Source organism: Globicephala melas, chromosome 15 (assembly GCF_963455315.2).
Source record: "Globicephala melas chromosome 15, mGloMel1.2, whole genome shotgun sequence".
In the NCBI taxonomy this organism is placed as follows: domain Eukaryota; kingdom Metazoa; phylum Chordata; class Mammalia; order Artiodactyla; family Delphinidae; genus Globicephala; species Globicephala melas.
This window is the reverse complement of record NC_083328.1, coordinates 74,140,331-74,157,168: the sequence shown is the minus strand read 5'-3', so window position 1 is coordinate 74,157,168 and position 16,838 is coordinate 74,140,331. Positions and strand designations below refer to the sequence as shown.

The 16,838-nt window shown below is 51.7% G+C and overlaps 1 protein-coding gene across 2 annotated transcripts in view; it reads left to right on the top strand.

Moving 5' to 3' along the window:
- Window positions 1-16,838, top strand: part of PREX1 (phosphatidylinositol-3,4,5-trisphosphate dependent Rac exchange factor 1) — a 197,642-nt gene that overhangs the window by 14,148 nt on the left and 166,656 nt on the right. The gene's annotated exons all lie outside the window — the stretch shown is intronic.

Here is a 16,838-nt window from a genome sequence, read left to right as displayed (position 1 = left end):
TGGTTGGGGAACTAAGATCTCATCAGCCATGTGGTACAGCCGAAAAAAAAAAATTATACAATCTGCAATCTATATTCAAATTTCACCTATTTTCCCAAAAATGTTCTTTATACCTCCCCTCCCCTCCTTCCCCATCCCCAGTCCAGGGTCCAATCCTGGATCATGCATCATATTTCATTGCTTTCTTTGGCGATTTTGACTGTGTGTGACTTTTAGCCTTGTGTGGGTAGTAGGAACTCTCCACTAAGATGTGGCTCTGACATGCTTCTCCCAGGCCACTACTTACCAGCTCTGTAACGCTGGGCAAATGCCTCTTGGGCCTCAGTTTCTTTGGCTATAAAAAGGGGAAATCTCTGTTTCTCCCCCATAGGCTTCTTCTCTTCCACACATTTTATTGAGCGTCTACTGAGTGCCTGGCTGTGTTGTAGATGCTGGTGAGTCAGCAGTCTCACCCATTCATTTCATTTTTCCAGGCAAACATCTGGGCCCCCGGGGTGGCGGCTGAGAGGAGAAGGTATGGTGGAGTAAAATAGTAGGTGTTGGGCACAGAGCTGGCTTCCAGGGACGCCCTCCACGCGTTGGCCGTTTTTGCTGTCTCTGCTCTTTGTAGAACATTTGGAAAATCAAGACAAGCAAAAAGATCTCACCCTTCCAAACAGTCACTTCACCTTTTGGTACATTTCCTACTTGCTCTCTGCGTTCTGTTTGAGCTGAGGTGTGATCACGCCGCACACACTATGTTTCGTCTTCTCTTGCCCCTTCTGTGCAGCTCCTTGTGTCCCTGCCAAGCACTCTTCGTCACTAAGCCTTTAATGGCTTCGTAGTGAAACGTGGGGCTCTGGATCTGCTCTGTTCAGGTCGAGTTGTTAGGGAACTGTTGCCTGAAATCGCCCACCTTGACCAGGCCTGCTCGCCTGAGTTGTCTCACAACCGGAGGTCCCGATAAGGAACATGGTGCCGCTGTGGAAAACTAACCGAAAGAATTCGGGAGGGGCCTAAAGAGGGAGGGGACAACCAACCTCCCAGAGTCCCTCGCGCTGGAATCCATCTTGGCTGAGACATGCGTGCGCCACGAGGAAGGACCCTGACTCAGACTATGGGTCACGCAAGGTGATTGGCCAGAGACAACACGGAAACTAACGCCATTACCATAAAACCTGAGGCTGCAAACCACGTGGCAGAGCAGTTCTCGTGGGGTCCCTGACCCTGCTGCTCTCTGCCCAGGCACCCCTTTCTAGTAAAGTCTCCTGCTTTGTCAGCACGTGTGTCTCCTTGGACAATTCATTTCCAGATGTAGACAAGAGCCCACTCTCGGGCCCTGGAAGGGGTCCCCCATCCTGCAACAAAATCCTGGCTACTTACCGGCTGTGTAATGGTGGTCAAGCTGCTTTACCTGGGCATGCCTCACTTCCGGAAATAGTGCCCACCTCTTAGATTGATGGGGAATTAGATGAATTAAGAGCCGTAAGATCTGTAAGCTCTCAAAACAGTGCCTGGCACATGGTAAGCACTCTTTATTTATTAGCTATAATTATAATAATTATTATAATAACATAATAATATACTAATAAAATTATTATCAGTTAACCATTCCATTTATATTGGGCATTTACATAGATTTCAGCTTTTCACAATTACAGAGTACATGTGTCTTTGTTCAAGTTGCCAGTTCTTTTATTGATTCAGTAACTGGGGGCTGAAGAAACTTTGGTTTAGGGCCTTTTGGTTTTTAAAAAAAATTTTTTTATTTTTGGCTGCGTTGGGTCTTCGTTGCTGCACGCGGGCTTCCTCTAGTTGCGGTGAGTGGGGGCTACTCTTCATTGTGGTGCGTGGGCTTCTCACCGCAGTGGTTTCTCTTGTTGCGGAGCACGGGCTCTAGGCACGAGGCTTCAGTAGTTGTGGAACATGGGCTCAGTAGTTGTGGCTCGCAGGCTCTAGGCATGCAGGCTTCAGTAGTTGTGGCACATGGGCTCAGTAGTTGTGGCGCACAGGCTTAGTTGCTCCGTGGCACATGGGATCGTCCCGGACCAGGGCTCGAACCCATGTCCCCTGCATTGGCAGGTGGATTCTTAACCACTGTGCCACCAGGGGAGCCCCGGGCCTTTTGGTCTTTACTAACCCAAAGAAATCATTGGCACCTAGAATCCTAGAGTCGGGTTGTCAGAGCTGAGAGAGACCATGGCATCATCTCACCCATTCATTTCATTTTTCCAGAAGGGGAAACTGAGGCCCAGAACTGTTCAGTGACTTGGTCCAGGCTTACCAATTGAGTTTGTGATGGAACTTGAAATTGAAAGCAGTTTTCCTGACTCCTATCCCATGATTGTTCTGCTTTTGTCCAACAGCTCCGATGCTTGGAGGGCAGAGAGGGAGCTTTAAGTTGTGTCCAGATGAGTTGGAGGAATCCTGTGTGCCTAGAGGATGCCTTTGGGAAACTTTATTTTCAGATTCTGTAACTTTAGTGACCATAAATGGTATGTGTGTGTCTGTGTCTGTCTGTGTGTCTTACTATCATTCATCCTCCATGGGTCCATAGCACCATGAGTTCCAAATTGAGGGTCCTCAAGCCAGTGCAGCCTGTAAATAGGTTTTGTCGGGCCTGTACAGTGTTTTAAGATTTTTCAATTGGTTGCCAGCATTGAAAAATCAGGAAATTTCGTACAAAAATTTATATTTCTGATTTCTTAAATAATCAGAAGATCTGCCCACATCAAGCTTGCATGCCTACAGGCCAACACTTGGCTGGAGCTGAACAGTAGCTGCCTTCTTTAGACAGGGCTTGCAGTCTTCAGTTTGCCACAGTCTCCACCCTTCCGTAATGTCCCTGACATTGAAACCAAATATTCGTTGCCATTTATCATTGTGCTTGCTCTGCTGTTTTTTAGTTTTTTTTTTTTTTTTTTTTTTTTTTTTTTTGCGGTACGCGGGCCTCTCACTGTTGTGGCCTCTCCCGTTGCGGAGCACAGGCTCCGGATGCGCAGGCTCAGCGGCCATGGCTCATGGGCCCAGCCGCTCCGCAGCATGTGGGATCTTCCCGGACCGGGGCACGAACCCGCATCCCCTGCATCGGCAGGTGGACTCTCAATCACTGCGCCACCAGGGAAGCCTTTTTTTTTTTTTTTTAATACAGTTAAGAGGACATTGGAATATTTTTTCTAACCCTTGTTTCTATCAGATGGAAAACTGAAAGCCAGACCAAGAGGGTTACATATTTTAAGAAACAAAGGAGGGACAGGTCTATTCTCTGAGGTGAGTAGAGGGGGAGAAGGTTGTTGTCTCTTAGAGAGGGTGACTCTCTTGTCCTGACTTCCATTTCCTGTGGCCTGTGGGCAATCATTCTCTTTTCTTTTTTGCAACATCAGCTGTTGAACTGGAGGTTGCCACATTCATCTGTCCTACTTCCTGCATCTTGTTCTGTACTTACGCTCCTTTGGGAGATCCTGGGGTGCACATCCCAGAGAGGAAGCAGTGAGCATCCTACAAGGGTGTTAGGGGTTCCCTCAGCTACCGTCTGGGGCCTCCTCTTGGACTTCAGGACGCTGGTACCATCCCAGTCAGGTTTGGTGTCTTCCTGCGCTTGTGCAGCCCCGTGGAAACCTCTCCCCTGCTTTGTTTCTCCCAAATCTAGAAGGTTTTAAAACAACAACAGTAATAACAACAACAACTATAACAACAACAGCAATAACAACAACTATAACAGCAACAGCAATAACAGCAACAACTATCACAACAACAGTAATAGCACTGCTCTTGCTCACAAGATCAGCAAGTGCTGGTTGTCAAGATTCTTTGGTTGCAAGTGACAGAAAACCCAGCTTAAACTGCCTTCAGCAGAGACGGGAATTGCTTGGCTTGTGTTAAGGAAGGGTCTGTCTGTTGTCCTGGGGTGGCCTCTGATTGGCTGCCTTGAGTCATGTGCTCATCACTGAGACTGACTGGCCAGGTCTGGGTGAGGGGCCCACCTGTACCACATGGCAGTGGGGGAGCCATGGTTCCTGGAAGGAAGACTCCAGGGTGCTGGGACCAGAAGAAGGGGAGGGATGCCAGCTGGGAGCATCTCTCCTCTTCTGTGCTGGTACCGTCATCCCAGATTGGAAGGCTTTACCTTCTCCAGAGTCTTGGGTCGCAGGGAGCCCTGTTGTCACTTGGGCTGCCTGCAGTGCCCCGTGGCTTTTCCACATCCTACCTCAAAGCCTTGCTCATCTCCTGCTTCCTCAAGAGGTCCTCCCTGACTGTTCTGGCTCTTTCCATGGATCTAATAATAGCATCCGCATCCACATGTGTGAGATGTCTTCAGTGGACGTGTCTCAAGCAGCATAACCTCCCAGGAATCTGGCGGGGAAGATGTTACAACGTTGCCTATTTTATGGATGAGGAAACAGAGGCTCAGAGAGGTTCAGCAAGCAGAAAGGCTTGAGGGTCACACAGCATCCTTCTCTCTCATTGGAGGCTCCATCGTGTGTGTTTTGTCTTCTCTAAGGCCATACAACCTGGATTTGAATCCAGGTTCTGCCCCTTCTAGGTGTTGTCACCTTAGGAAAATGGCTTAACCTCTGTATCTGGGGGAAGAGCATTCCAGGCACAGGGAACAGCAAGTGCAAAGGCACTGAGGCAGGAGCATGTTTCAGGAACAGCAAGGAGGCCAGAGTGGCTGGAGTAGAGTGAGCCAGGTGAAGCGTGAATCGGAGGTGAAGTCAGGGAGGTAACAGAAGGATGGGGGAGGCTGGTGGGCAGATTGTACAGGGTCTTATGGGCCATTGTAAGGACTTTGCATTTTACTTTGAGTGAGGTGGGAGCCCTTGGAGCTTTTGAGCAGAGGAGGGACAGAATCTCACTTAGTTGTCACAGGATCCCTCTGGCTACCAGTGGAGAATGGACTATAGCGGGGCAGGGTGGAGGCAGAGGGAGGAGGCTGCATGGTAGCCCAGGTGGAACAACATGGCAGCTGGGGGGGGCGGGTCTGGGGTGTTCCACAGGTGGCTTGAAGTTAGTTAATTGCCCCTCCTTTGTGTTCCTGTGTTGTTTGTTAGCTGTATGGCCTTGGGTCCTGGCTTTATCTCGTTGAGCCTCAGTTTTCACATCTGTAAAACGGGGTTAATGGTGTTACTTCTCTCATCAGGCTGTGGGCGTGACTTACATGCGATGATAAATGTAAAGTGTTTCCCGGAGTGCCTGGCACGTTGTAAGCTCTCAGCAGATATCTGTGGAATAAACCAGTGAGTGAACGACAGGGAGTTTGGGGCTGCTCCAGCTCCGCCCAAGGCATCTACCCATGAGGTAGCCCCAGAGCGGGAAGCATCCCGTCTCCCTGCCCAACTCTACCCTCCTTCCCACACACACGGAGATTTGAATGAACAGAACCCAGAATGTTCTGGCAACAGTCGCTCCCTCTTTCCTAGTGACAAAGACATCTTTGTTATGCCTGGGTGTGAAATCCGTCTCAGAAATGAGGATGGTGCAGGCTCAGGAGGCAGCTGGCAAGGAAGGGGAGGAGCTTGGGAGGAAGGCATCTCATGGCCCTGTGGAGGGACAGCCTGCCCCCGCACAGTCATCTAGCCTCGTGTGGGTCAGAATGCTCTTGCACTGGTAGTGCTTTGTGGAACGAGAACTATGCGGGGCCACATTTCTGCTGAGTAACCACATCGGTCAGCATTACCTTCTGTAGCATTACCATTATCTCTCTCTCTCACACACAGAAAAAGTGATAATACCCAGTGCTGGTGTGCCTGCTGGGAAGTGCACAGTTCCATAGGGTTGCTGTCAGGAGTCTTAATGCTGCCGTCTTTTGGGAAAAATAGTCTGGCCATGTTTTCTTATTTATTTATTTTCCTTCTCGTTTCATTGAGATATAATTCACCTACAGCCCTGTGTAAGTTTAAGGTGTACAGCGTAATGATGTGACTTACGTCACGAAATGATGATCCCAGTAAGTTCAGTGAACATCCATCAGCTCACAGAGCTACAAAATAAGAGAAGTAGAAAACATTGTCCTTGTGATGAGAACTCTTAGGATTTACTCTCTTGACAACTTTCATATCTAACGTACAGCCGTGTTAAGGATATTTATCGTGTTGTCGTCTGGCAATGTTTTCAAAGGTGAAAACCCAGGATACCCTTTGAATCAGTTCCTTTGGGAATCTCTCCTGTAGAACCAAGAAGAAAAAGTCTGTAAAGATGTCAGAAAGTTGTTTGTTCCGGTTTTGTTTATCACGGCCCTCCCTGCACAGAAGGCAACCCCTTGGGTACTCATTCGCAGAGAAAAGGCTAAGGTCTTTGCTCACCCATGGTTGGGATGTTGGGCAGCTGTTTAAAAGAATGAACTAGATCTCTTCTCTTGATGTGAAGGGCTGTGTGTGCTGTACTGTTGAGAAAGGTTAAGTTGCGAGTCAAGTGTAGAGGGTGATCCCGGTTTTGTAGGAGGAAACCCAACAGCCCAAAGACCCTCTGGATGGGTGTTGACGAATGTTGAGAGAGGCACTGGAGGATGCAGCCCAGGATATCAACATTGGTGGCCTTGGGCTGAGAATGGGGAGGGTTTTAGAGAAAGATATTTTGTTTATCTTTGTATTTTTTTTTCATTGTTCACTAGTTATAATGAACACATTATTTTTCAAATTAAGATAAACTGACAATTAAAAAAAGACAGTTGCTGGCTTCTCACTCATGTGTGGCGGACCCGTACATAATATTGGGTCATATGAACCCTCCCATAGTCCTTTGAGAATCAGGATAACGGGGTGGTTGGACACGATTCTGAATCCAGACCCCTCATGTTAAATCTGGGCCCCAGATTTGGCCAGTGGATCTTAGCCCTTGTGGAGCTGACATCCTGGTCAGTGTAGAACTGCGCCTAGAACAGGGGTGTCCGAACGAGGGCACGTTTTGCTCCCCAGGGGACAGCTGGCAAAGTGTGCAGATGTTTTTCGTTGTCATAATTGCAGAGGAAGGATGCTACTGGCATCTGGTGGGTAGAAGCCAAGGATGTTGCTTAATAACCTACAGTGCCTTAGGACCACCTCCGTGGCATGAATTATCTGGTCCCGAACATCAGTAGTGCTGAGAGTGAGAACCGTGGGCTAGGTCAGTGTCTGGCACACATTAGAAGCTCAACAAATATTAGCTGCTGTGATGAAAAGATGACATAAACGTGTCTTTGTTTGCCGCCCATCTTAACAGACAAGGAAATCGAGGCTTGGAGAGAGGTGCGCCATCCCTGGGGGAGGGAGGTGGAGTTCGGGGCTCGGGGCTGGCCTGTAAGTCCAAGAAGTGGGAGACCTCGATGCTGGGGAGACTCTGGAGACCCAGGCCTGAGCTGGGTGCTGGCCACCCCTCCTGGCTCCGCAGCTTGGTGCCAGCACTGTCGTCTGCCAGTCACCACAATATCTCGATGTCTCGGGCCAAGGTATGTTCTCAGCCCCCTCCCCACGTGTCAGTCTTTGTCACGTCCTCTGTGCTGGCAGCCCCGGAAGGTGGGGTGGGCGGGGGGGGGTCCTTTTTATTTCAGCTCAGGAAAAGCTGTGTTTGGTAGCAGCACATGGTGTTGACAGCCAGGGGCCCGATTCGGGCGGCTCTGCCAGCTGACAGCCTTTGGACTACCTTGCGACAGCCTTGTCCCTCCCCGAGCCTCAGATTCCTCAGCTGGGTGATGCAGTGGGGCGGGCAGTGCTGTATCCTCCCCTGCCTCTTTCTTGGACACAGGTGAGATGCTGGATGTGCAGCTCCTTTGTCCACAGCAGGTCCTTCTAGAAGGAGGAGCTGACGTCATTATTACTCTTTATCACCTGTGGGGGTGGGAGCCCAGTGTCAGGGGGCTGGGGATGGCTCCTTCCTTCTCTCCCTCTGTCATTTTCTCCTCATTCTGTGATTGAGTTCGTCTTGTTCAATCACTTTAACTGCCATCCCTTTGCTAACATTTCCCAAATTTATATTTCCTGCTCTGACCTCTGCCCTGACCTCCAAGCATCTGTATCCGGATGATGATGACATCTCTCCTTGGGTGTCTAGCGGGCATTGCCAACACCCCACCTTCACCAGCTCGCCCTGCTCACAGCCCCTTCTGTCTAGGTAATGGTCCCTCCATCCTTCCACCTGCTCAGACTCATCCCTGGGGCCATCTCGATTCTCTTCTTCCTCTTACATCCTGCATCCGAAAGCTCAGAAGGTCCAGCTGGCTCCACTTTCAACGAGCGTCCGGAATATGGTTACTCCTCACCCCTCTGCGCTGCCACCATGGTCTCGGCCACCATCGTTTCCTGCCGGGACTGTTGTGGTCACCTCCTCCCTGGTCTCTTGCTTCTGCCCTTGCCCCGGACAGGTGGTTCTCCACACACATTGTCTGTAAGTCAGGTTACATTCCTCCTCTGCTCAAAACCCTCCTATGACTCCCACCTCACTTGCTGTAAATGTCAAGGCCTTGATGATGACCTAGGAAGCCCTTCAGTATCTGTTTTTCCTGCTCCACGTGTCTGTCTGCCTGACTTCATCTCCAAACATACCTGACACATTCCTGCCTCAGGGCCTTGGCACTTACTGTCTGCTTGCTCTAGAACACTCTCCAGGTATTCTTGTGGTTAGTTACCTCTTTGGGTCTCTGCTCTGATATCCCACTTTCTCAGTGCAACTTTCCCTGACCTTCCCATCTAAAAGCATACCTCTTCCCCATGCTCCCTCTCCCCCTTCTCCATTGCACTTAGATTTTACTTACTTGTTTGATGATTGTCTGCTCTCCTCTCACTAGAATTTAAACTCCTGGAGGGCAGGGATTTTTGTCCCTCCTGTTCCCTGCTGCTCCCAGACCTAGAGCAATGTCCAGCATACAGAGGGTGCTCAGTGAATATTTGTAGAGTGAAGGAAGGAAGAGCCACCCATTCATTGTCCCATATCTCTTGAGATGATTTTGTATGTCAGGCTTTCTTCTAGGCATCAGGGACAGCACTAAATCAAACAATGGTTTGTGTCCTCAAGGAGTTCTAATCCAGGGGAGAGAATGGACGCAAGTAATGACATTACAGTGTGGTAAGTGCTTTAACAGATATATTAGTCAGAACTCTTTGGGTTGTGAATGACAGAAACTCCAAGTCAGAGTCTTAAGGAAAAAAAAAAAGGCTATTCTGGGCTCAGTTGACTCAGGAAGAATGGCTTCAGGCACAGCTGGATCCAGGTGCTCTCCGGCCTGACCCTTGGGACATGTACCCATCCATGAACCAAGTATTGCTTATCTAGGAGCCCAGAACTCGGATTGCCTGGCTTGGGTCACGTGTTCATCCTTATCGATGGAGGTGAGGGGTCAGCTTCTCCACAGGTACATGTACCAAGAGCAGGGCTCAGGGTTGACTTTCAGGAGGTCACATCTCCGGGAGCTGCAGAAAGGGTGGATTCACATAGATTGTAAGCAGTTTTTGGGGTGTGTGGCCCAGTCTGTTGCAGGTGGCTGGGAGGTGGAGGAGGGGGTGCTGCAGGTTTCCTGGTGACAGGTGGCCCCCTGCCTCTCCCTGCACTTACCTCCTTTGCCCCCTTGTCCCATGCTTTGTAAATATTTCCGGCTCGCTGCCTCTCCACTGTCCTCCCTTCCCTGTATCACAAAGGGGCTCCAGATGGTGTGGCTCTCGGGGAGTCTGCCACATAAATCTGTTGGGTTCTAATCCCCCTTCTCCCTCCCCACCCACATATGCAAGGCTCTGGGCTTCTCGGATCCTATTTCGGGCCTGAGGGAGGAAGGATGCTCAGGGACCCCGATGGGCCTCACCACTCTTTCTGGCCTGTGGTGCTGGGGGGCCACTTTTTATATGAAGGTGGCTTCATAGGCCTGCCCTGGGTCTTTTGGTTCCCAGGGACACCCTGAACCAGACATGCCTGCTATTGCCTACTCTTCCTGGGGTCTAACCCAGGATATCTCAAGTTTTACTATACATAGAACCGCCTGGGGTAGGTCTAATTGAAATGCAGATTCTGGGTCAGCAGGTCTGGGGTGGGGTCTGAGATGCTGCATTTGTAACAGGCTCCCAGGAGATGAGATGCCCGTGCTGCTGGTCCAGGGACCACACTTTGAGGGGCGAGGGTCTCAAGTACTTTCTACTCCTTGGCTCGTCCCTCGCCCTCCCCAGGCTGGGTCAGATTCCCCATTGCTCTCTGCACTGCCTGTCTTCTCTCAGAGCCCTTGTCACACAGGGAATAGGTGATCTACTGTGTTAGATACATTTTAAGCTCCAGGAATCTTATTTTCTAATGTCTTCATACTGTCAGGAAATACTGATTAAGGTCCTACTAGGTGCCAGGCATTGGAGAAGCAACAGAGAGCAAAGCAGACAAAATCCTTGCCCTCAAAGACCTGGCATCTAAATAGGAGGAGATGGACAATAAACAAGAAAAATTCTGCACGTGACAAGTGCTATGAATACCGTAATACAGGGATTATAAATTAGATAGTGTTGGGGGCTGTTTTGGATCTGATGATCAGAGAAGGCCTGTCTGGTGAGATGACTTTTGAACTGGAACCTGGTTGCCAAGAAGCCAGCCATGGGAGGAAGGGCAGGAGGAATTGTGTTCCAGGCAGAGGGAGCAGCCTGTGCAAAGGCCCTGGGGCAGGGATGAGCCTGGCCAGTTTTAGGATCAGCAGGGAGGCCGGTGTGGGGCTGGGGTGGAGTGAGTGAGGGGACAGTGGGTGGGGGAGGAGGTCTGAACAGCGTTGTGGGGTCTGCATCACACGGAGCCCAGGGGAGAAGCTGGGCTTTTATTCTAAGAGCAGCAGAGGGTTTTTGTCCAGGGGGTCACGGTGAATGAGTTATCTTAGAAGAATCCCTCTGGCTGCTGTGAAGAAAGTAGATGGATGGGGAGAAGGGGAGAGGAGCGGCCAAGTTGAGGATTTGGGCTGGTTTCTGAGCCGAAAGCCAGTTTCCATGTGGCGGGAACTGTTGCCTTGGCTCTCACCTACTAAAGGGTCGTGCTTTGGCCAGAACGGATCCCATTAATGGGCGGTTTTAGGAGCCTTCTGGGTGCTGCTGAGTGGTGGGCCGGTCTGGACTTGCTTCTGTGGAGATGGCTGTTGCTGGGTGGGCGGCTGGGAGGGTCTCATCTCCATGCTTGTCAGCGAGGGGGAGGGCCTGGCTGGGCCTGGCCTCTCGCAGTTTGACATCATTTATCCACACAGACATGGAGAGTTGCTGAAAGAGGGAGTGTGCCTTATCTTGCTTACATGGTTTCCATAAAACTACGCTGCATGTGATGTCAATACATAGTGATACCAATACTACTACAGCCGTTAATAATAATAGCTGATACTTATTGTTTCCTTTGTAGATCATGTTCTAAGCCCTGCAGTGTGATCTCACAGGATGCTCACTGTCATCTGTGAGGAGAGGACTCTTATTATCCCCATTTTACAGATGAGGGAACTGAGGCCCAGAGAAGTACAGGAACTTGCCCAAAGGCCACCCAGTTTTTTTTTTTTTTTTGCGGTACGCGGGCCTCTCACTGTTGTGGCCTCTCCCGTTGCAGAGCACAGGCTCCGGACGCGCAGGCTCAGTGGCCATGGCTCACGGGCCCAGCCGCTCCGCGGCATGTGGGATTTTCCCGGACCGGGGCACAAACCCGTGTCCCCTGCATCGGCAGGCGGACTTTCAACCACTGCGCCACCAGGGAAGCCCTGGCCACCCAGTTTTTAAGTGGCACATTGTAAGTTCACATTTTTAGAAATCCTGTGACGATTTGCAGCCACAATAGTTTGGTCCCGTGTCATGTATGTTAAAGACACTGCTCTCATAAAGGTCAGTGCTGAAAGCGGACCATGGCTCCTGGGATTGTTTTGGCCCACTCCAAGAGCCTCAGGACGTGGCGAGTGGGACCCTCCTGCCATCCGAGAGGCTGTGTGCCCTCTACTTGGTGCTGACCGTGGGCAAGTTGTGCGGCCTCCCATCCTCAGTTTCCTCATCTGTGAAATGGGGGAGGAGGGGAGGCGAACAAAAGCCCCGCCTCCAGGCCTGTGTGGTGAGGAGTCAAGGAAAATCCTGCTTCGGGGGTTTGGACAGAGCCTGGCACGTGTAAGTGCTCAGTGGTTTTCAGCTGCTGTTACTTTCACTGTTATTATTATCTTTATTTTTATTGATGGGTAGAGTGGTAAATAGAGTGACCAGCTGCCTTGGTTTGCTTGAGACTGTTCTGGTTTTAAAACTAAAAGTCCTGGGCTTCCCTGTGGCGCAGTGGTTGAGAGTCCGCCTGCCAATGCAGGGAACACAGGTTCGATCCCTGGCCCGGGAGGATCCCACATGCTGCAGAGCAACTAGGCCCGTGCACCACAACTGCTGAGGCCACGTGCCACAACTACTGAAGCCTGTGCGCCTAGAGCCTGTGCTCTGCAACAAGAGAAGCCACGACAGTGAGAAGCCCACACAACGCAGTGAAGAGTAGCTCCTGCTCGCCTCAACTAGAGAAAGTCCATGTGCAGCAGCGAAGACCCAACACAGTCAAAAATAAAACAAACAAACAAATAAATTAAAACAAAAAACCCCCCAAAAAACCAAGAAAAAAACCTAAAAGTCCCTCATCCCAGGAAGCCCCTCAGTCTTAGATAAACCAGGATGGTTGGTCACCCTCTGGTTAAAGTACTTATAAATAAGTTTAGGCCTGCCCTGGCATCAGCTGGGCCTAGATTTGAATCCAGCTCTGCCACTTGAGCAAGTCACTTAGCCTCTCTGTGCCTCAGTTTCCCCACGTCTAAAATGGGGAGTGATTGTTGTACCTAGCTCGAAGGATTTTTATGAGGTTTAAATGCGGTCAGGAGTAAAAGGGTTTGGTGGAACAGTTACACTGAAACTACCTGGGGGGCCCAAGTGGACTGGAGAGAGGCTGAGACCATGTTGAAGGCTGGGTGTGGGTCTTCCCCTCCCCCACAGCTGGCCCCGGCTTCTGAGTCAGGCTGGCTCCATCCTCCACCACATCAAAGTTCTCCCAGGGCCCCTTTATGGCAGGGGCTGCTGGGCCCCTGGTGCGGCGGCTGATGAGAGCAAGATCCTATCTGCATGGGTGGAGGTGCCCAGCAGCGGGGAGGCAGCCCCTGCCCCTCCCACACAGGCCCTCGCTGGTCCTCTTGGGGTGGACAGAAGCCTGCACGCCAGCAGGACCCCAGACAAGCTGGTCAACCTCTCTGCTCCTCATTTTCCTCCTGTCTAAATGGCGATGCTAGAGTCTCCCCGTGGGGTGCACGGGAGGGCCCCTCCAGTCTTGGGCTATGTGAACAGAATGCATCTTGGACCGAACTGGGTCCCAGATAGTGGCGTTTGAAATACTTTACTGTGAACCAACCGTTGCTTTGAAAGCACACCAGCTCCAGGGCAGTGGTGGGACTGTGCTGCTCAAAGAAGGGTTACAGGATTTATAGAAGTTGCTCTTCATTCTTAGGAGGCTACAGACCGTGTGTTGGGGAGCATCTTAAACTCGGTGGTTGCGAGGGTCTCCGTGCAGTGAGCCCCTGCCACCCCCAGCCCAGTGTGCAGGGAAGTGTTGAGAATTAAATGGAGGAAAATAAGTGGCTTCTCAATAAATGGTAGCTGCTAATTTTTTAAGATTAACCTTTTATTTATGTTTACAGATTTAAGTCAGGGTCTCGCAGAGATCTGAAAAGATTCCAACGTAATCCCAGTAGGAGGACAGATACACAGCCCTCTGCAGACTCATTTAGACAGATGACAGTGAGTACAGGATATACATTTTACTGAGCACGTACTGTATGCGAAAGCCCCAAAGTCCTTGCTCTCCTCTGGGTTTGCTCCAGGGACCGACAGCATCCACAAGGGAGTTTGGACCCACTCCAGCGCCACTGTATCAGAATCTGCTCCTAACAGGCCCCCCGATGATTTCCAAGCACTCTGCAGTTTGAGAAGTGTTGGTTTAGCTGTTTTTCCCTCCTTCAGTCCCTCCAACTACCCTGTGAGGTAGAGCTCCTTAAAAAAGGGGAAACTGAGGCACAGAGAGGCTCAGTAACCTGCCCAGGCTCACGCAGCCAGCAGAGTTTCTAAGAGTCTATGACAAGAGGCGGAGGCAGGATTCGAACTCAGCCCTCGCTGCACCAGAACCCTGCTCTTGACCGTCACGTTTCCACTCAGTGGTGCAGCAGCTGAGAATGTGGGAAAGGAGTGGGTGATTCTGGCGGGGGAAGGATTGGCCTCCGGGGCACCCTGATTGAGTTGGGCCGGCAGAGAGGAGGAGGTCTCGGCCAGCAGGGGGGTGGGGTGATCAGTCCCCAGAGCGAGGCTTCATTTGCGCATCCCTGCCCGGCACCTGGTAGGAGGCCCCCGCCCCTTCTCTCTGCTCCAGCTTCAGGAGCTGTATGGAAACCCTGAAATGCAGACCCTCCTCATACTGCAGGGAGATCTTGGCTGGTCCAGTTAGTAGCCCAAGAGCTGGTCAGCAGCAGTTGGTTAGTAGTGCCTGCTTACTGTAACAGAGCATGAGGCAGCTCTTTTTTTTTTTTTTTTTTTTTTTTTTTGCGGTACGCGGGCCTCTCACTGTTGTGGCCTCTCCCGTTGTGGAGCACAGGCTCCGGACGCGCAGGCTCAGCAGCCATGGCTCACGGGCCCAGCCGCTCCGCGGCATGTGGGATCTTCCCGGACTGGGGCACGAACCCGTGTCCCCTGCATCGGCAGGCGGACTCTCAACCACTGCGCCACCAGGGAAGCCCATGAGGCAGCTCTTGAATTAAATGCAGTTAAAGAAAAATAGGAGCAATCTTTTGCTAATTAATCAAATCCCCCATCTTTATTGAGCACCTCCTTTTTTTAAAAAATAAATTTATTTTATTTATTTATCCTTGGCCTCCCTGGTTCCCCATCGCTGGGCGCGGCCCTCTCCCCTTGCGGTGAGCTGGGGCCACTGCTTGCCGCGGTGCGCGGGCTTCTTATCATCGTGGCCTCTCCTGTTACGGAGCACGGGCTCTAGGCGTGCGGGCCTCAGCAGGTGTGGCTCGCAGACTCCAGAGCGCAGGCTCAGCAGCTGTGATGCACGGACCTAGTTGCCCCGTGGCATGTGGGATCCTCCCGGACCAGGGCTCGAACCTGTGTCCCCTGCATTGGCAGGTGGACTCTTAACCACTGCGCCACCAGGGAAGCCCTGTTGAGCACCTCCTGTGTGCCAGATGCTGTACTAGGTGCTGGGGACACAGGAGTGAACAAAACAGACAAAGTCCCTGCTCTGGTGGAGCTGATGTTCTAACAGGGGGGCGACAGAGAAATAACAAGTGCAAAGGAGCCGGACCATTCCAAATTTTAACACCTGCATGCTGGGATGGAATCAGGGCAGGGAGGATGGCGGGTGTGATGAAGAGCGACCTGGAGGAGGTTCTGCCTTCTGCTGGGTGCTCAGAAAAGGCCTGACCTGGGAGCAAAGCCATGAATGATGCATGGGAGCCAGGTATGTGACACTTTTGGGGGAAGAGAGTTCCAGGAGGAAATGGCAAGTGCAGAGACTGGGAGGTGAGCGAGAACTTGGTGAGTTTGAAGTGCAGCAGGTGCTGGAGTGGAGGGAGGGAGGGGAGGACATCAGGTGAGGAAGGTAATGGGCACTTGGGCAGAGCCTGGCAGGTAAAGGTGAGCGGGGCTAGGGGAGGCCCTTCCTCCTGGCGTGGCGGGCAGACCTGGAGGGCTGTAAGCCGGCGGGAGTATGGTCTGATTTATGTTTTAAAAGGGGCCGCTTGGGTCAGAGTGTGGAGGCTGGGCTGTAGGACCAGCAAGACTGATTGGTGGCAGTAACTGGCAAAGGATGGTGGCAGCTTGCACCAGGAGGTGGTACAAAGAGAGGGTGACAAATTCAGGATGGTGATAGAGCTGGCTCAGACTTGAATTGGTGGTGGAGGAATGTGGGAGGTGAGGCTTTTCAGCAGAGGGGAAGTTAGACCTTGACTGGTGTAACCTGGAAGGCTTCCTGGAGGAGGCGTAGGTGGTCAGGATGGGTGTTACAGGCTAGGGGACATTCTGGCAGTAGAAATCCATGAACCAGGGCCAAAGTGGGTTCCTGTGAAGGGCAGTGGGCTCATATGGCTTATGTAACCTCCTTCCCACCCTTAAAGGTCACCAGCTCAGAGTTGTCCCTGAGGTTTCGAAGCTAGAGAAGGGATTAAGGGTCAAAGGTTTAGGTCGCACCCTTGAGTACGGGCAAGAAGACAGCTAAGGGAAAATCAGGACACCCAGGTGGAGGAGTTTTGAGGCTCTTAGCCCTGGCCCTGGCTGGACGGCAGGCCTGTCACCCACCGTTCCTGGACCTCGGTTTCCTCAAGCATCAAGTGGGGTACCAGGGAGGTGCAAAGCGAGCCTGCGGCAGCCTGGCAGGTTGGAACAGAGGTTGCCTGCCGCCCCTGTGCCAGGGCCCAGAGCAGCTTGGTTTGCAAGGCGGCACTTTCTGGGTGAGAACAGAGTTTTTGAGGAGGGCGTGGAGGGGGGAGGAAGGGGGGCTCTTTCTTTTTTCTCTCTGGACAGATCATTGTGGAGGAGCGGGCTCACAGAGGGGCAGTGAACAGAGACAGCGCTGTGGGCCTCTTTTTTGGGGGGCGGGGAGGGGAGAGGGAGCTAGGTTAGCTGTATGGGCCACTTAATACCCATGAACTTGCAATTAAATGCGGAAGTGGGAGACAAGGGGGTGGTCAAAGGGGATATTGTTCCGGCTCCGGAGAGAAGGGCGGCTGGAGCCCTGGGGAAATGGCCAGCCTCCAATATGAATGGGCTTCAGTGTCCTAGGGGGGCTGGAGGGGGCAGGGGGCCGTCATTTGGCCCTTTGTCCTGTTCTGCTGGACCCGGCCACAAAGGCCAGCTTGATTCCCGTTTGGTTTCTTTTGGGGGGCCGAGGTGGGGGGGGTG